Genomic DNA, 22,203 nt, shown 5'->3' with positions numbered 1-22,203 from the left:
CTCTCTTTTACATAAAGTCCCTAACCCTTAGCAAGAGAATGCCATCTTTTTCTGCATTGTAAACATAACCCATTTTCTGTTTTAAGTATAGTTCCGTTTTATTTATTTTATTATTATTATTATTATTATTATTATTATTATTATTATTATTATTATTATTATTATTATTATTATTATTATTATTATTATTATTGTTATTATTATTTACCCGCGACTTTTAGAAAACTTTCATTATGTCTGGTAGAATGTTTCTCGCCCGATAATTATAATAAATGTTCAGTATTACATCAATCAGTAATTAACGTAGCCAGTTGGTGATACTGATGGTATATCTAATTATAATGTGTCTTGCATTTTTATTTATTCTGCCATTTGTATTGGACGAATTTCAAACACACTCAATTATTATTCCTGACTTGAAAATTAAATGAAAGCAAATAACAACATATAGTCCACACACACACACACACACACACACACACACACACACACACACACACACACACACACACACACACACACACACACACACACACACACACACACACACAAACTAATTATACAAACTATGAATAATCAGACCATAGTTGTGAATTAATGACAAACATAAGTGAATAATAATCATCCATAATCAGAGGAATGAATGACTTAATGTTCCGTATAAAATAAGAAAATAATAATAATTTATGGGATATATATATATATAAAAGTGTTTCACCAGGGAGTATTATATTGTTACCAGGAAGTGTATTAATATTATGTTTTTGTGTAGGTATAGTCAGTGTCCGCTGTACTGTACTTTAATCGGATGCTTGGTAAAAGAATGTACGTTATTTGGATGTACGTTAAACGGATTTACGTTAACTGGATGTATGTTAGCCCGATTAACGTTAGCCGGATTTACGTTAACCGGATGTAAGTGACCGGATTTACACTAAGCGGATATAAGTGATCGTGCTTACGTTAACTAGATGTACTTTAACCCGATTTACGTTAACCAGATGTACATTAACCGGATGAACTCTAAGCAGATAAGTCGTTAACCGAAATTACGTTAGCAGAACACTAAGAGTATATTAACATTATAACATTCTATATATGGTGATATATGTTTGTATAACGAGTAGATCATGTCAGGTAACTCGGTGGCCTTACCTCAGGGTGTCACTTATAACAAGACAGGTGCCGTTAATAGGTCTCAAACCTCACCTGAGTATAGTAATTTATCACGTGTTGACCTGGCGTGATAGTGGACAGGTGAGACATGACCTTTACCTCCTACCTGCTCGCTGGACGATAGCACACCTCGCTCTACATACAGTAACCCCTCCATATAACGGACTTCTCTCTCCATATAATCCGGTTTCACATCTAACAGACTCTGACCATAACGGACTTTCTTCTCTATATAATCCATTAATTGGGGGTTTCACATCAAACAAACCCTCGATATAACGGATTTATTTCTTCATATAATCCCTTAAATAGAGGCTTCACTGTATAACAAGATTCTGTTTATCATTTTTAAACCTCATTTACTTTTAACTTCAGGACGATTTATGAAAGATAATGATTGATACATGTTTATCTAATCATCTATTTGCTTATATCATCACTAAGTTGGTACCAAATTATATGTATTTAATCTTAATGACTCTGAATGCTAATGGGATTGGTTCCTATGGGGGATTAGACTCAAATGGTTTTCAATTATAATGTTCTACAATCCCTAAGGAGCCTCAGTTATCGTAGTTGTCGAGTGTGATGAGTCTCTGTCCTGATGTAGAATAATATTAGTGTGTGTAGTTAGGTTAGGTTTTGGGTTAGGTTGAGAGTGATTGTGCGTGATGTGTGGTAAGTTAGGTTAAGGTTTTGCGAGGTGTGTGGTTAAGTTAGGCAGCTCTCCGGTTGTCAGTGTTGTTACAATGTGTTACAGCCCTTTAACACCTGAGAACTTATAACACGTCACACAAAGTCAGTCCCAACACAACAGAACAACTACTGATAAAAAAAATTACCAACTTTTCACAATCGTATAAATTATTGTCGATTTTACGTTTGATTGACCTTCAATACCAAACATATTTTATCTCGTAAGATTCAAATTAATTTATAAACAACAACTAAAACTCAGGATATAAATATATTTCAGTAATTTGTTGTTGTTATGACAAATTTTACAACTCAGGAAATATTGACTTTTCTATACATGATGTTAACGTTGTGTCCTCGCGGTTATTGTTGACCAACTGAGGGCTATAGTGTTCAGACAATCACCAGTTAGATATAATAGGCCTTTGTGACCTGTGTCCAACGTGAGATATATAAAATAATATTTATCTGTTGCTGGAAATGGTGTTTGAACATGATATTGAATGATAGTTGTATTGTTGACAGAAAACACGACGATTGTAAATAAAGTCAGATGAACAAGGAGGTGTACGAGTGTGTGTGTGTGTGTGTGTGTGTGTGTGTGTGTGTGTGTGTGTGTGTGTGTTATATGTCGAAATTTATGATCGGTTTTATACATAATAGTCATTTAGATAATAGGTTTATAGACACTACAACACACTATGTGTGGTGATCACTACAACACACTATGTGTGGTGATCACTACAACACGCTATGTGTGGTGATCACTACAACACGCTATGTGTGGTGATCACTACAACACACTATGTGTGGTGATCACTACAACACACTATGTGTGGTGATCACTACAACACACTATGTGTGGTGATCACTACAACACGCTATGTGTGGTGATCACTACAACACGCTATGTGTGGTGATCAACACGCTATGTGTGGTGATCACTACAACACGCTATGTGTGGTGATCACTACAACACACTATGTGTGGTGCTATGTGTGGTGATCACTACAACACACTACAACACGCTATGTGTGGTGATCACTACAACACACTATGTGTGGTGATCACTACAACACACTATGTGTGGTGATCACTACAACACACTATGTGTGGTGATCACTACAACACGCTATGTGTGGTGATCACTACAACACGCTATGTGTGGTGATCACTACAACACACTATGTGTGGTGATCACTACAACACACTATGTGTGGTGATCACTACAACACACTATGTGTGGTGATCACTACAACACGCTATGTGTGGTGATCACTACAACACGCTATGTGTGGTGATCACTACAACACACTATGTGTGGTGATCACTACAACACACTATGTGTGGTGATCACTACAACACACTATGTGTGGTGATCACTACAACACGCTATGTGTGGTGATCACTACAACACGCTATGTGTGGTGATCACTACAACACGCTATGTGTGGTGATCACTACAACACGCTATGTGTGGTGATCACTACAACACTATGTGTGGTGATCACTACAACACACTATGTGTGGTGATCACTACAACACGCTATGTGTGGTGATCACTACAACACGCTATGTGTGGTGATCACTACAACACGCTATGTGTGGTGATCACTACAACACACTATGTGTGGTGATCACTACAACACGCTATGTGTGGTGATCACTACAACACACTATGTGTGGTGATCACTACAACACACTATGTGTGGTGATCACTACAACACGCTATGTGTGGTGATCACTACAACACGCTATGTGTGGTGATCAATATAACACCCAACGGTGGTGCTTCATATATTTATGTTCACCAATATTTTATATGAGAACTGAACCACTTTGTTGGCGTCGCAATTTTGGCTCAATATTGACGGGGAAAATATTGTACAAATTGGTGTAATTGGCGGCCGCCAAATCAAAAGTTGGGGAGAATCAGACCTGCTGACGACCGAGTTGCCAGACAGATTTTATGGCTGATTTAAAAAGTTTGGATATAAACCAGTTTATTGATGTTTGGGTCCGGATGTTCAGGAGTTTTAGTAGGACGAGAGAGTGATGAATGATGTTACTTTGATGTATGCTCATGTATACACTGAAACAAACACACACACACACACACACACACACACACACACACACACACACACACACACACACATACACACACACTATATGTTAACTAGATGACTTAAGTGTTTATTCAGTTTTACATAAGATTAAAACAAAAAGACATCAACTTCTGTTTTACACTCAGTCACATAAATCTCCCTAAATATTTCTAATAACATATATCGCAATACTTGAGTCAAATGTACCCTGTCCCAACCACCTTCATCCCTCGTTCAGTAAATGTTGCCTTTATCTTCCATTTGTTGGTCCAGTGTCATCCAGAGTGAAACACCAAACTTTAAGTCACTTTTACACTCAACATGGATCACATATCTGGTCTTTTTATTGACAATCCATTTTTCTTGTTCTTGTATCGGCAAAAATAATCGTATTTTTTAGGTATTTGTTACGACCAGAGAATTTTTTGGATAGTGAGTCAATTTTTTTATAGTGAGTAAATTCTTCTTCATATTTTATAGTTTTTAATTCAGTTGAAAACAATGAGTAAAGAATAGTTTCGTTTGATGCACTTAACTGTTTTATGTTTCTATTTCATTTACGAAAGAAGAAACAAACTCGTCATTCTTAACATTGTGACTAAAGTTCTAAAAAAGGCCATTTTTTTCTCATGAATGTTAATACAGCACAGCAGGAGGAGAGAGGGGGAGGAGGAGAGAGAGAGGGAAAAGTAGGAGGGGAGAGGGAGAGGGAGAGAGAGGGGGAGAGGGAGAGGGAAAAGTAGGGGAGGGGAGAGGGAGAGAGGGAAAAGTAGGAGGGAGAGGGAGGAGGAGAGAGAGGGGAGAGGGAGAGGGAAAAGTAGAGGAGAGAGAGGGAGAGAGAGGGAGAGGGAGAAAGTAGGGAGGGGAGGAGAGGAGAGAGAGGGGAGGAGAGGAGGGTGAGGGGAAGGGAGGAGGGGGCAAGAGGCGGAGGAGAGGAGATGGACGAGGAGAAGGGAGAGGAGAGGGAGAAAGGTAGGAGAGAGAAGAGGAGAGTGGGGAGAAGGGGAGAGAAGAGGAGGGGAGGGTGGGGAGAGGGGAGGAAGAGACTCTTGACTATATTAAAACTTCTCACAAAAAATATGGAAGGGTTGCTATCATATTTATAACAACGATAAATTTCTGATCCTTTGGTAAATATTTAATCTGTTTTGGGATGGGTATTGTGATCCACCCCGTCTCTCTGTGCCTGTCTGTCTGTCACATACACACACATACACACACACACACACACACACACATACACACACACACACACACACACACACACACACACACACTCACACTCTTTCAATAAACCGTTAAATATTATTATTATTATTATTATTACACACAAAAGTAATTCACATGGACGCAATTCGTGTTATAAAATCAGAAGCGTGTCAGCCTCAGAGAACACAGTGTACCATCATAAACCAGAGTGACCCAGCTGGACGAGACACGCCTTTACTCCCTTAACACAAAACAATCAGTCAAGTATGTTGTAAAATAAGTCATAAAAATGGTTGTTCGATCACTGGTATGTTGAGGGTTTTTTTTAACATGAAAGGGGAACTATGATTAGGTGTTTGTCTCTGTCTGTCTGTCTGTCTGTCTGTCTGTATGAATGTTTGTTTGAGTGTATGTGATTCTTTTTGTGTGTGTTTGATCTCTCTTTCTGGATGTTTGATTTTGTCTGTCTGTCTGTCTATCTGTATTTCTGTCTGTCTGTCTGTCTGTTTTCTATGTGTACGTACCTAACTGTTTATATTGGTTCTCATGTATATATAAATAATAATTAAACTTTTCATGAATACACATAATTTATCCACATATGAATAAATGTCATTAAGATTTTTCATATATACATAATGTGTCATAGAATTGACCATGTATACAAAGCCAGCAAATGAAATTACCCATGCATACTAAAGCGAGAATCAATGTTATAATATATGCAAAATAGACATTAAAGGTTTGTTTGTATATGCCATTTATCTATTGACGAGACGCTGAACAAAACATTCACTAGCCAATCATATTCCATGCAAAATTTCCTCCATGTTGAATGAAATCTGGTAAATGAACGATCCTTTGTGGTTAAGTTTATATTATTATTCTATGGGTTTTTTAAATTGTTTTCCACGTTTTTCATATTTTCTCGTCTATTGAACATTATATGGTTTTTGTAGGAGTGAATTATGCTGTGTAAATATCACATGACGGGGGATATTTGACGAAGGGATATCAGCAATGTTGATCTTTAATTAAAACTGACTCTAATCTTGTCAAACACGCACAGCGAAAATGACAAAAGAAATATATTGCCAGGAATATATTACTTCAATTATTTCCATTCAATTTATGTTACCAGGGATATAATATTTTTTTCCCAGTCTCTGCCACAAGGGGAAGGTGAATCTAGGATGAACAACGTCTCTTTTTAATGTGTGTTTCTCATCCTGTAATTAATTTCTCTCTCTATGCTCTAACCTTTTCTCTCTCTCTCTCTCTCTTAATGAATAAAAAATAATAATAATATCAATAATGTCGAGGTTCATTAATGCAGTGAGGCAAGGTGACATTTCCTGAGGGAAGAAGTTGACTCACGACATATTAAACAAACAGTGAGTTGAGGTCAAAGGGTGAGACAAGGTGACCCCAGGCTAAGGTCATCTAGGTCAAAGGATGAGGTCACGGCCCCAGTTACCTTATGGAAGATAGATTGGTCGTTGGTGATGGTGAATAGTAGTAGTGATTGGGGACATTGGTGGGTGAGTTCTGATGATTCCCCGCCACTCTCACTCTACCGTATTGGTTTGTGTTGGTCTGTATGTTATGTCAAGGTTAATGAGCTCACGGTGGCAGTAACAGTAACGTAACAACACACCATATATAAAATGACAGTAACAGTAACGTAACAACACAGCATATAAAGAGTGACAGTAACAGTAACGTAACAACACAACATATATATAGTGACAGTAACAGTAACGTAACAACACAACATATATATAGTGACAGTAACAGTAACGTAACAACACAGCATATAAAGAGTGACAGTAACAGTAACGTAACAACACAGCATATAAAGAGTGACAGTAACAGTAACGTAACAACACACCATATATAAAATGACAGTAACAGTAACGTAACAACACACCATATATAGTGACAGTAACAGTAACGTAACAACACACCATATATAGAGTGACAGTAACAGTAACGTAACAACACACCATATATAAAATGACAGTAACAGTAACGTAACAACACACCATATATAGTGACAGTAACAGTAACGTAACAACACAGCATATAAATAGTGACAGTAACAGTAACGTAACAACACAACATATATATAGTGACAGTAACAGTAACGTAACAACACAGCATATAAAGAGTGACAGTAACAGTAACGTAACAACACAGCATATAAAGAGTGACAGTAACAGTAACGTAACACCAAACCAAAATAAACAACTGACTAACGAATACCTCGACAAGATTCCACAGTGCAGAGGATAGAAAACTGTATCAGATAAAAGAGATGGTACTAGTAGGCCTGGAGGCCGTCAGTGGCTATTGGTTAACGGTTAGGGGTCAGCGGTCAGCGGTCAATGATCAGCGGTCAGTGGGACTTACAAGATGATGTAGCTGTCATAAGGATAAGTCCTACATCTGATTGATATAAACATACACACATACACACACACACACACACACACACACACACACACACACACACACACACACACACACACACAAAGATTGGCTATATTCTTCAGGACATCAACACTAAAATAATTCCATTGATATACACTCACCCTTCAGACACTCGCGATCTAAATATAAATTAAAAATTCCTCAACGTTTTTGATCCAATTATAAATATTTCCCTGAGTGAAGTCATCAGAGAATGGATATATCGCTCGTCTCTTCATTTACCTTTACAAGTTAACGCTACCTTATACACCTATTCAATTACCGAACAAAAACACGAATAGGGGTTTATTTTCCCTTTTTTTTCCTTCTATTAATGGGAGACTAAGGGAATAAAAATAGTCTACCCTAAATTAGTTCAAGAAAAAGTCATCAGGGAGGGAAAAAATAAGGAAAAAAGGAAAAAAAATCCAATTTCCATTAATTTTGTGGGCCGTTGATGGTCCTTCTCCACCTCGTTATATTGACCCAATGTCCTTGTTTTACTACTATTGGGGGCCTTATACCGGGGTCATCGCGGCAGCTGTGGTTGTCTGAGTTTTTTTATTATAATTCACAACTGTCTGAGTGTTGGGTTATTAATGGTGGATAAGATATATTTACATACATACATACACACATACATATAATACGTACATAAAACTATTTAGAGAGAGAGAGAGAGAGAGAGAGAGAGAGAGAGAGAGAGAGAGAGAGAGAGAGAGAGAGAGAGAGAGAGACTAGAACACATACTTACAGACAGACAAAGAGAGAGACAAAAGACGTCATTACGCCCCCCGATAATATAACGTTAATAAACCAAACTTGCTGTCGTCAGTAATGGGAGTCGATCAAAAGGACAATTCAATTTGAAAAGCTGTAAGTGAATTGTGAAAACTTTTCCAATCAACACACAAGATGAATCGAAGTTTTATTGAACGTAGAACATCGTTATCATCGCCTCTATCTTTATCTTTCGCTTTTTGTTTTACTTTCGTAGAGATAAAAAGATTCATGTATTCACACAATTTGTATGTCTATGTATTTTCTATAAATATTTTTGTATTTGTTTATATTTTATGTAGTTTTTCGTTTTGTGTTCGGTTTTGTTTCATGTTTTGTTGGAAATATTAATAGTTGTATGATTTTTTGTATTTTTTTATGTATTTATATCTGAATTTTCTAAATATAAAGACACAAATTCAAACACACACACACACACACACACACACACACACACACACACACACACACTTCAATCGTACCTTTAACTAGCACACAACGTACACACAGTGAATTAGTAAAATCTTTATTGATCAAGACACACAATAACAGGTGACAGCGTATGTTAAATTGGGGGGGTTGAAATTTAGTGTTTGTTTTATTGTTACTGTAACTACTACTATTACTACTATTAATACTACTATTACTACTAATAATAATAATATGTTTTTTTTAACGACGTGGCCTCCATCCACCCCTAATAGCCACACCTTCGCCGCCATTTTATTACCTTAAAATACTACTGAAACTACTAAAACTACTACAACTACTACTACTACTGTAACTACTACTACTACTACTACTACTACTGTTACTACTATTAATATTACAACTACTACTACTACCATTACTATTACTATTATTTCTACTACTAGTACTATTATTATTATTATTTATCGTAGACCAGTTTAAACACAGTGAAGAATATGCGTGCTAAAGGCCCATAAAAGTGTACAAAATGTGCTCATAAAAAGTGGGTTCGTTTTATACACTGCACCACCACAAGATCTATCCCGGCCATCATTCTGTTGTGTATTAGGCTGGAGTATTGCCTCACAGGATCACTGGTTGTATGATAAAGTTAGGTTAGGTTAGGTTAAGTTTGGTTTGGTTGTGTTAGGTTCGGTTTGGTTGTGTTAGATTAAGTTAGGTTTGGTTTAGGTTAGGTTAGGTTTAAGTTAGGTTAGGTTAGGTTTAAGTTAGGTTTTATTTAGGGTAGGAAGATCGACGAAAATGAGATCCTAAGAGATAAACAGTTATTTCTAAGAGAAATAATCATACACGGAGAGAGAGAGAGAGAGAGAGAGAGAGAGAGAGAGAGAGAGAGAGAGAGAGAGAGAGAGAGAGAGAGAGAGAGAGAGAGAGAGAGAGAGCAATCTTATACTGGAGGATACAGAGACAGGATATATTTACACAAGTAACAGCCAATGTTTCTTCACTTTGGTCTTACTTGTAAATGTAATGTTTTGTTAAAGACCTTGTGTGTGTGTGTGTGTGTGTGTGTGTGTGTGTGTGTGTGTGTGTGTGTGTGTGTTAGAGAGGTGCAAGTAGCCTTGTGAGGCATGATCGTTTCCTAACTCCAGTCCCTTTACACACACACACACACACACACACACACACACACACACACACACACACAGAATAAATTATATACATACAACTATGCATTTAAAAACACAGGTAAAAATAGATAAACAATTACAGGTAGATATAGGTGCATATATAGAGGTTAGAAAACAAGATAAATAAACAAACACTTCATATAATTAATTGTACTGTGAAATTAATTACACTGTAGAATTTGTTGTAATGTAGAATTAATTGTAGTGTATAATTTATTGTACTGTGGAATTAATTGTAGTGTATAATTTATTGTACTGTGGAATTAATTGTAGCGTATAATTTATTGTACTGTGGAATTAATTGTAGTGTATAATTTATTGTACTGTGGAATTAATTGTAGCGTATAATTTATTGTACTGTGGAATTAATTGTAGCGTATAATTTATTGTACTGTGGAATTAATTGTAGCGTATAATTTATTGTACTGTGGAATTAATTGTAGCGTATAATTTATTGTACTGTGGAATTAATTGCAGTGTATAATTTATTGTACTGTGGAATTAATTGTAGTGTGTAATTAGCATATTACCTCAAGACCTCTTCCAAGACCTATAAGGAAGACGTCAGATATACAGGCCATATATCTAATTAAAAATTTTGTGTATCAGAAGTTATTTGGTCTCATTCTAATCAGCTTAATTTTGTGTTTAATTAACTCCGATCTCTAGCTGCTGGCTGAATGGAAGATTTTCTTTGTGTGCCTGTCTGTCTGTCTCTCTGTCGCTATCACACGTATATCAGCCTCGACCAGTAAGTATATAACACACTCGGTGGACAAATCACCAACATATCACCACGGGAACATAAATCACCATTAGCAGTGATTTAACTGACACGATACGACACTGTCCTCACACCATGACACGAAACTGACCTGAACACGATTTGACTCTGACCTAAAACCATAACGATGACCTTACACGATATAACAATGACCTATCAACCCTTAACGGTGACCTAACATCTCATGAAGTGACCTATGGCGCTAAGACAGCTCTGGTGCCTCATGAGAGTAACCTTCACTTGGCATGACTGTGACCTGACCTAGCGTGTGACAGTGCATGACACCTGAAGCCTTGCGTGTTGGGTCATGGGGTTGCATGAAACGCTGGCTGGGTCAAAATATAATTGTGCGTTCTGTGTTGTATTTTATTAGGTAATTTTTTTCGGGTTTTACAATCGAGGCAATGATGAGAGAGAGAGAGAGAGAGAGAGAGAGAGAGAGAGAGAGAGAGAGAGAGAGAGAGAGAGAGAGTGTAGTGTAGGATACTGTCTCACCCTCATACGTCATCAGATGTGTTGGTGGTGTTGGAGACATTCTTGGTGACAGGAGACCGAGAACTCTGCCACAAATGTGTGTTATTACTCATGAATGTGGCGAGACACACACACACACACACACACACACACACACACACACACACACACCGTCTTTTCTTCCCTCTCATTCATCATCTATCTTCCATAACACCTCCAATATTGCTGAGAAATATCGACCACTAAGCGATATTTACGACAAATTCTTAAACAGATATTGAAGTGAGCGACACAGTTTTTGTCTGAATATTACACCACATACATCACTGATACTTTCTCTCAGATACATGAAAAAAAAAAATCTCATGAGGAATATTGATGTCGAATATTGCATCTGACGGCCACACGGTGCAAGGAATCCGATCCACCGAGCTGTGAGTATACCAATAAGAGGATATAACAGATATACCATAAATAACAAGAAAGGAACCAAGTGAATGTTAGAGTATACTGTATTTATTTTATTTTATATGTTACTTACCCCTTTTATATATCAGCCGTTTGTTGAGGATAACTAGGTCAGGTTACAGTCAACGTCATCTTAAAAATATTAAATAAAATGTCTCTTATTTTCGATCTATAAGACTTTGAGGTTTAAGTTTTCTTATAATCCATCATAATTTTTCCTTAAGACTGACCTGACATATTAAACACTCGAGGGAAGATGAGTCTTATGAATAAGTAATGTTCATCAGTATTAACTTCAGGAAAACTTCAATAATACCTGAAGGGATTTATCGCTGTTCCCGGCAACCTATTTATGCAACCATGAACCAGAATCCTTGATCATAGAGCCTCTATCAACAAGACTTAGTTAATTCATAAAACCTCTACTCCAGGCTGTGTTCTTGACAATGATAAACTAATATTTTGTCAGTATGGATAACTAACATCAACACAAGTAGTTAAATAATGTTAAATATTACAGTATTATCACAGAGCCAGGTACAACCACACCTCATTATACCTGGCTGACTTGGTTACCTCAGTACCTGGCTAATATAACACTAAATTAACACTCAATTATCCATAATACCAAACCTGTGGTCTAGGAGTGTTGGTTACATCTTGAGATAAACTTAACATATTCTTCCAGGTAATACAAAGTGGCTACACATTTCCCTGTTATTGACGGTACAACAACTTAAGGCAAATAAGCAATCAATAGTCATCATAAAACTCATCTGTAAATGGTCGTAACTCACAAAATAAACTACAAATCGGTAATTATAACCCTGAGTAGAATTGAACTTTAAATGAATATAATATACACTAAAGGTGGTTGGGTTAGTATTTTATGATTACAAACTACAAACATCACGAAATAACTTTGTGAAAGCTTACAAACTGAACAAGATTATTATCCTTCTTTGTTATTACCAATTTACACAAGCTGACATATGCTCAGTTATTAAAAAATAGACGTGTTGGTAATGTTATTCAGTCCACATGCTGTTACCCTCCCTCTCACCACCTCCCTCCCTCTCACCACCTCCCTCCCTCTCACCTCCATCACCAAGAGCCACCAACGTAATAAACGCTGTTAGTTAAAAGATATATCCTATATTTTTTTCACTTACTAGTAAATTTCGTACCATTTGGGAGGACAATAAAATAATCAAGTGGTTAAAAACTCCAGTGAAGGTAGAGTAATGTCGTTACTTGATCTGAGTGACGTGTCGTGTGGTCAGTGTGTGAGTCTGTCTACCTGGCTGTACTATAAACACAAGCTGTGGTCTCATCATTGCTTTATAAACACTGAGGATATAGGGGCCTGTTCTTTATGTTGAGAGAGAGAGAGAGAGAGAATCATTCCAGCACTACAGCTTAAGCCGGACTCACAGCCTCGTGCCTCTGTGTTACAAGGTTCAGTAATACAACCTCTAGTGGCCGTACTTATACTACATCTCTCTCTCTCTCTCTCTCTCTACTGTATGTACACAATCACCTTGGCATCAAAACTCCCCCCCCCCCACACACACACACAGTGAATTAACCCACTCAGTAAGATGTCTTAACCCCATGAGCACAATAAGTTAATTCCTTAGGCACAATACCTCAACACCTTGAATACAATGAACTATTTCCTTGAGTGTGTTGTTATTGTTCTCGGGGGAGTTATAGTGCCCAAGGGGTGAGAGAGACCCTGGCTGTTGAAGCACTTAACTACATCAAAACAACTACAATAACAACAAAAACAACTACAACAATAGAGAGCATTGAGAAAATAAGTTAACAATTAAACACTAACATAGAAATGTCATGTATTTTATATATATGGCAAATTGATTTACCTGTTGTGTTGTGTGAAAAAATTCCAGGTAAGTGACCTTTACAACCCCTGTATAGGAAATGGTTTATAAGAATATATAACCATTTTATATTGTTGTAAAGTGAGAATAAACGTTATGTTATATGTTGTAAGTAAGAGGTGCGGTGTGTGTGTGTGTGTGTGTGTGTGTGTGTGTGTGTGTGTGTGTGTGTGTGTGTGTGTGTGTGTGTGTGTGTGTGTGTGTGGCCATTCCTTTTCTCCCTATATATAAAGAGTATTTCCAACACAGGCAAAATGGTTGAGGAAACTATAAGCCTACCCGAGTTTATCATTTCCTCAGTTTTCTATGGTCAATCTTTTCTACCTCGAGAGATTGACTGAGTGAGTGAGTGGACCATTCGTTACCTGTGATGTAGCGACGCATTTTACACCTCAGAAGAAAGTAACTTTTTCCTCCACTGAAGCCTAACCTAACCTGACCTAACCTAACTTAACCTAACCTAACCTAACCTGACCTAACCTAACCTAACCTAACCTAACCTAATACCACGTTTTACTCCACTGAAAATATAACTTCCTCGTTTTACTTCAATATCTGACTCGTGACTCATAAGGTAATACATCACTGTATCATATAAAGCTCGCGTGACTTTATATCGAGGATTATAAAGTTATATATTCTCTATCAGCTGAGACAGTATGCTGGGTCACACAATGCGATACAGGAGCCCAGCTGAGAGCCACACTAAGCTGGCTCATAATTGCTCTGTCAAGAAGGACGAATTTATCATTAATCTGATTTTTACCCTTTCACCCCTCCTCCAGGCTGTCTGCTTCAACAAATTAAATTCGATATTTCGTGAATTAATTGTGATTGAGTTATACGAGAGTTATTTTGATATATACTGAATCAAAAATTAAATACTTCCTAAGACCTATAAGGGCGTTCGAGGATTAATCAGGTGTTCGACTTCCATAATTAATTGCAAATTGTGCAGTGTGTTAGTAGTGTGTTAGAGTGTGTTAGTAGTGTGTTAGAGTGTGTTAGTAATGTGTTAGAGTGTGTTAGAGTGTGTTAGTAGTGTGTTAGAGTAAGTATATATAATAACATTTAGGTATTTAGATAAGGAATTTATCCTGACCACCGTCTCGTGATTTTAATATATAATTTAATGCTTGTCTGAGTGTTAATTTGTTATGATGAGTTGTAGTTAATTAGTTTACCTGTGTTTTACCTGATGAGGATATACCTGTAAGTGTATTATGAGAGAGAGAGAGAGAGAGAGAGAGAGAGAGAGTGTGTGTGTAAATAGCCCTCTAAATCAATATACTAGTAAGCTTCTTCACCAGATAGCACGTCTTCCCATATAACACTACACCACCATACACCATTACCACCATACACCATCACCACTATCATCACCATACACCATCACCACCATCACCACCATACACCATGAGTGACGTCTTCTTTGAGGGAATCGTTTCGTGTCTATAATCCTTCACTCCGTCCCCTCTCTCTCTCTCACTCCTCCTCCCTCCCTCCCCCACTCCTTCCTTCTCTCCCTCTCCTCCCTGGCAAGAGTTTGATCGTTAACTCCTTCTACCTGTCTCATTTTCTCTACATTTCTCACTCTCGCTTCCATTTTCTCACCTTCGTAATTACTCATTTTGTTTCTCATCTCTTCATTCTCTCTCCCATCTGTCTTCCATCCCATCCCATTTCTGTCTCTTTATCACTCTTTTGTAATTCATCCCTTCCATTAGCCTTACATCCTTCCCTCTCTCTTTCTGTCTCCATCTCTCTCTTTTTCATTTGCTTCTCCCCCATTATTCGTTTTGTGTTTCCCTCTTTCCCCTTCCCCTCCGTCCTTTTCCCACGTTTTTTGTTCTCTCTCTCTCTCTCCCTCTCTCATCCACCTATCTCTTTTCTCTCCTTCCCCTCCCTCTCTCTCTGTCTTTCTCTCCCCCTTCCTCTCTCTTTCTATTAACTTATCATGCTGCCCCCTCTCTCCCTCCCCCTCTCTGTCTCCTTCTCTCCCTCATCCCGCCACTCTCCCTATCATGCTGCCCCCTCTCTCTCCCCCCCTCTGTCTCCTTCTCTCCCTCATCCCACCACTCTCTCCTTATCATGCTGCCCCTCTCTCCCTCCCCTCTCTGTCTCCTTCTCTCTCATCCCACCACTCTCCTATCATGCTGCCCCTCTCTCTCCCTCCCTCTGTCTCCCCTTCTCTCCCCATCCCACCACTTCTCCCTTATCATGCTGCCCTCTCTCCCTCCCCCTCTCTCTGTCTCCTTCTCTCCCTCATCCCACCACTCTCCCTTATCATGCTGCCCTCTCTCCCTCCCTCTCTGTCTCCTTCTCTCCCCTCATCCCGCCACTTCTCCCTTATCATGCTGCCCTCTCTCTCCCTCTCCCTCTCTGTCTCCTTCTCTCCTCATCCCGCCACTTCTCCCTTATCATGCTGCCTCTCTCTCTCCCTCATCCCGCCACTCCTCCCTTGTCATGCTGCCTCTCATCTCCCACTCCTAATGCCTCTCATCTATTCCCTTCACTATTATCATAAACCCTTCATTAACTGGCCAACCTTTCATCTTGGTTCGCTCACATCTATGCCTCTTGCCTCCTACTTCCTTGTCTTCTCCTTCTCCTCCTCCTCCTCCTCCTCCCTGTCTTCTTCTCCTTCTTGAATATGTTGAATTAATCCCTTGAATACGATGGTCTGGCCTCTTAAGTACGATGACTTTATCTCTTGATTACGATGACTTAGCCCCGTCAATACTATGACTTAGCGCCTTCTATACGATGACTTAACCCCTTGAATATGATGACTTAACCCCTTGAGTACGATGACTTAATCCCTTGAATACGATGACTTAGCGCCTTCTATACGATGACTTAACCCCTTGAATATGATGACTTAACCCCTTGAATATAATAACTTAACCCCTTGAGTACGATGACTTAATCCCTTGAATACGATGACTTAATCCCTTGAATACAATGATTTAGCCCTTTTATTACACTGACTTAGCCCCCACAATACGTTATCGTAGTGGAGGGGTTAAAACGTATAAATTAGCGTCAAGACAATAACCAGGTCTATAGTTGACGAGTTGTGAAAGTGAAAGGGAATCCTGGATAACTCTCTCATCACTTGGGAACGGGAGCTTAACATTCAGACTCCCAAGTACTCCCGACAAGGCAGAGTTAAATGGCCAAAGGAACTTAGCACCATAGTTCCCCCCTTTGCATGGGAATCGAACCAAGGGTCACACTCCCTTTGGATGGGGTGAGGTTACTCGTTGTCCAATGATCTTGATAAAGTTCCAGGTAATTGGTGATAGAATAAATGAGTAAATAATGAATAACAAAATAAGAAAGAACAGAAACGTAATGATGATTTAGAAAGAAACAATAAAAATAATAGTATTAAGTTAGATAAAAATGTAATGTGTTTTAAGACAGATAACCCTAGCGGCAATAACTCAAAGAAAGACTAAGAAACTGCATAGAAGTAATTGATATGCTATTTGGGTTCCCGCCAGGCATAGGTCATAAAAGGTAAAAGTCAAGATTGATAAAATTACTGGAAAATGTCTTGTCAGGAAATGGGAAATAATATTGAGGATTTTTCTGAATTTAGGAAAATCTTAAAGACAGAATGATGAAAGGGAAGAAGGACAGGACTGATAAATATGGTGAAGGAAGACTCGAATTATTATTATTTCTCAACCTGTCATAATCTCCCTCTCCCTGCCATCACCTTGCCATACTCTCCCTCTCCCTGCCATCACCTTACCATACTCTCCCTCTCCCTGCCATCACCTTACCATACTCTCCCTCTCCCTGCCATCACCTTACCATACTCTCCCTCTCCCTGCCATCACCTTACCATACTCTCCCTCCACCTACCATTAACTCTCACCCTGGTCATGTCAACACCAGTTTCTCATCTGCTCAATCTTCCCCCTTGTTTCCTTTCTCTTCCTCCTCCTCCTTTCATCATCTTCGCCACACACGGATTTATCAAAAACCTCTCTTACCTAACCTAACCTAACCTAGCCGCCCTTACATTATTTAGTCCTCAATATTTATGTCATAGATTCCGATAAATATATAATATATTTTAGATCCCATATAAACAAAGGCTAAAAGTTTGTTTCCTCACAATACAAAAGTGTTGTTCGTACACCCGCCAGCATCACCCTGGGGGCCTATCACTGTCTAACACATCTTAAATGCATCATATTACCTGAAGCTCTTACTCATACGTCTGGCAAAGCGGCATCTTTTATTTTACGGCTGAAATTTCCTAACTAAGATTATGTTGTCTTGCAGATTATGTTGTTAATCGTAAATCTGACTCTAGATTGTACCATCATTATCTTGTACCGTAAATCTCACACACACGATACATTAACCCACAAATTGTACCATTATTATCTTGTACCGTAAGTCATATTCACGGTACATTAACCCGTAAATTTAATGGCTCCAGTTCCACCTGTGTGCTCATTAACCTTTGCTCCATATTCTGTTATTTATATCAAACTTTTTTTCTTATATTAAACTACTGAAATAAAATATCCTTTCATGGTGCGTCTTTGTTACGGAGGAAAATATTTATTAGTTATGTGGGTCATCGTCCTTGGGGTTTCAATTATACACCTGGTATATTTAGTCAGGTATTTATCATATGTATCGCACACCTGACACATCTGAGACACTCCTGACACACTTGAGACACTCCTGAAACACACCCGACACACCTAACACCCCAGACACCCCTGACACACCTGACACACCTGGCACCCCTGGCACCCCTGACACCCCTGACACACCTGACACACCTGGACACCCCTGACACACCTGACACACCTGGCACCCCTGACACACCTGACACACCTGGCACCCCTGACACACCTGACACACCTGGCACCCCTGACACACCTGGCACCCCTGACACACCTGACACACCTGCTATAGTTAAACCTGATATTTTAATCCTTAGTGTGGCGATCATGTTATACGTCACCATCCCGTGTTATTGATGCTAAATATAAACACTGTTCTTTGTGCCGCCGACGATTTTTGTGTCTATGTTCATCGCCATTGTTGTTATTACCGCTTTACTGAGCTGCCTATCTTGTAGTTAATGGTGATTGGTGCCAGGGAGATAGTGCCAGGGAGAATTAGATAGTAAGAGGGAGATTTAGACAGTGTCAGGGAGAATTAGACAGTGCCAGGGAAAATATGATAGTGCCAGTGAGAATTAGACAGCGCGGGGGAGAATTAGACAATACCAGTGAGAATTAAACAGTGCCAGGGAGAATTAGGCAGTGCCAGGGAGAATACGATAGTGCCAGGGAGAATATGATAGTGCCAGGGAGAATTAAACAGTACCAGAGAGAATTATACAGAAGGTGAGTATAGAATTAGGTGCCATTAGTGCCTGAGGGGTGCCGTGAGGGACGTACTCAGAGTTAATGACAGTGACACGGAGCGTTCTGTCCGGCGGTGGTGAGGTACCGTAATAGTGGTAGTTGTAGGGTGTGTATGTAATGATGGTAGTAGTGGTGGTGATGGTGGTGATGATGGTACTGTAATTGTGGTAGTTGTAGGGAGTGTATGTAATGATGGTAGTAGTAGTGGTGATGGTGGTGATGATGGTACTGTAATTGTGGTAGTTGTAGGGTGTGTATGTTATGATGGTAGTAGTGGTGGTGATGGTGGTGGTAGTAATGATGATGATGATGATGATGATGATGATGATGATGATGATGATGATGATGACAATAATGATGATAAGTGTTACTGGTACGCCAATGGTGACGATGGTGATGATACTACTAATTAGGAATAATGATTATCATAAACGCATTGAAGATAACTGTTCTGATTGGCCCAGTAATGACGAGGGTGACGATAGTGATTACTGATACGATAACGATATAGCCACTAGCGTAACAAATACGATAACGATGATAATAATGGCAGCTATTGTGAGGACGATAATGACAGCTCATACAATAAAGTGCTGATAATAAATAAAATATTGATTAAAATTCTATTATTCATACTTATATTAATTTTAGTCTTGTAATAATGTTATAAGAAAATGGTAATAATTATTTTGAAGTAACAATATTAACTATAAATAAAATAGTAATAATGATAATAATAATGATAATAATAATAATAATAATAATAATAATAATAATAATAATAATAATAATAATAATAATAAAAACAAGAAGAAATATATAAAGAAGAATAAGACTAACAATAAGACGGTGAATAATTATAGAAAAAAAGAAGAATGCAGAAAGTGACTTCGCATCAGTAAAGAAAATTATATAGTATGAAACAACCCGTATTTAAGAGGTCCAGCCAGGAGACCAACGGCGGCACGATACTACCTGTGTGTGTGTCTATAAATCTAAATGTTAAATATTGGCATGGCATTTATTTTTTGGTCCACAAACACACCATGAACGTTCTTTTTCTACACACAAGCACGAGAACACACACACACACACACAGACACACACACACACACACACACACACACACACACATCTTTGAACCCCTAAATACAATAATAAATATTATATGAAATAAAGACATAAAGTTGATAATTTAGAGTAAATGAAGAGACGATGGAAAATTATCAATAAATGTGTTAATAGAATAATGTAAGATAACTGAGGAATAATTACAATAAAGATGATTAAAATTCCATTAAAATAAAAATATTAATGTTGAATAAATAAAGTTAAAAATCACCATAATTTCTCGCTCAATCGGCGAATAATTAACGTAATATTTCATAAATGACCAATAATAATGAAAAACCAATAACAGAATATTAGTTGTTCGTTGTGTCAGTTGGACTTAATAAAATACCCTTCCCACAGGCTACACCTACATCAGCCAGGTTAGGATAGGCTGCTCTTTGGGTAGACTAAACGAGGTATATAACATTCATATTTTCCCTTCGTTTTTACATACAATTTTACGATCGCAAATTCGGTAACCAGGTCGTTATGTCAGACGTGATAAATGGTACTTTTTATACCTGTCTAAACTTTAATGAAGGTACTCTGGTCACTTACCTTACCTATACATATATAATTACTCAGGTGTTTGGGTACTGAGAGACACGTGGGAGTTAAACATTAAGGAGCAGTTTTCAGGTGAATTAATAATGAGTTGAAATTCCTTATACATTATGTAGTGAGTGAGTCTTCGTCGGTGTCTTAGTTGTTTCAGGAAGACAATTATGACGTCTTTATTGTTCAGTGTTTCTCTTCTTCATCAATAATAAATCCATATATATATTAATAAGTTATTGATATAAATTCATTACACATTTGTAAGGTGAATCAGGAAGAACTATAAATAAGATACCAATAACACAGTGTTTGAGGGACACCCACCAACCTATGTACAGTATCAACCCAACACGCAACTATTAAATATTTCCATCAACACACACACGCGCTCAACAGATCACCGCCTCTTGCCAGTTCTCGTCAAGAGGGTGAGTGTCCACACGACGGGGACTGGCGGCACACTGAGCACCATCACGTGCCGGGACCCCCAACATCCATGCTGCCAAGACGCGACTGGTCGGTCACCAGGTCTTGTGCGGGCAACACCTGCGTCCTGATTGGCTGACACACATGCGCAGTTGCTCACTAATTTTTTCTGGGTGTAATATATTTTATATTTTTTGAAGAGAATGAACAGGTTCACATGAGTTTGCTTATATACTTGTTTATGATCATTATAAGAAAAAATATACCCTACTAGTTTTAAGTATATATTCTAATACTACTACTACTACTACTATACTACTCTAATAATAATAATAATAATAATAATAATAATAATAATAATAATAATAATAATAATAATCATAATAATAATAATAATAATAATAATAATAATAATAATAATAATAATAATAATAATAATAATAATAATAATAATAATAATAATAATAATAATAATAATAAAATAACAAAAATAATAATAATAACCAAAATAATAATAATAATTTTAATAACAACAACAAGAACAACAATAACAACAACAATAACAACAACAATAACAACAACAACAACAACAACAACAATAACAACAACAATAATTACACCAACAACAACAACAACACTAACAACAACAATAATTACACCAACAACAACAACAACAATAACAACAACAATAATTACACCAACAATAACAACAACAACTGACCAGCATAATATCACCAAACACGTTCACACAGTCAGCATAGTTCACACCATGATCCCCTGAACCGTGAGACTACAGGGCTATACTGCCTATGGTATTAAGAGAATCATTTATTACGGTATGGTCCAGTGCTAATATATATTGTGTTTTTATTAAGGTTGGTTGATTAACAGGTGTGAGAATGTGAATACTTTGTTGTCCTACCTGTGTGATGTTCTCTAATAATACCTGTGTTTTAATTAGTCTCTCTCTCTCTCTCTCTCTCTCTCTCTTTCTCTCTCTCTCTC

General features: G+C 37.8%; 1 protein-coding gene across 3 annotated transcripts in view; it reads right to left on the bottom strand.

The window, feature by feature from the left end:
* The window catches only part of LOC121872442 (metabotropic glutamate receptor 6-like), a 99,387-nt gene extending 78,122 nt beyond the window's left edge, over nucleotides 1–21,265 (bottom strand). For 2 of the 3 annotated variants that reach the window (XM_042375207.1, XM_042375220.1), the window contains exon 1: nucleotides 21,097–21,265. The gene's annotated coding sequence lies outside the window, so the exon portion shown is untranslated. The remainder of the gene's footprint in view (nucleotides 1–21,096) is intronic. The other variant, XM_042375213.1, reaches the window with a different exon arrangement.
* Between the last annotated feature and the right edge of the window lie 938 nt (nucleotides 21,266–22,203).

This window comes from Homarus americanus, unplaced genomic scaffold (assembly GCF_018991925.1).
Source record: "Homarus americanus isolate GMGI-L3 unplaced genomic scaffold, GMGI_Hamer_2.0 scaffold55640, whole genome shotgun sequence".
Lineage (NCBI taxonomy): Eukaryota > Metazoa > Arthropoda > Malacostraca > Decapoda > Nephropidae > Homarus > Homarus americanus.
The sequence above is the reverse complement of the archived record's forward strand: the minus strand, read 5'-3'. Positions and strand labels throughout refer to the sequence as shown.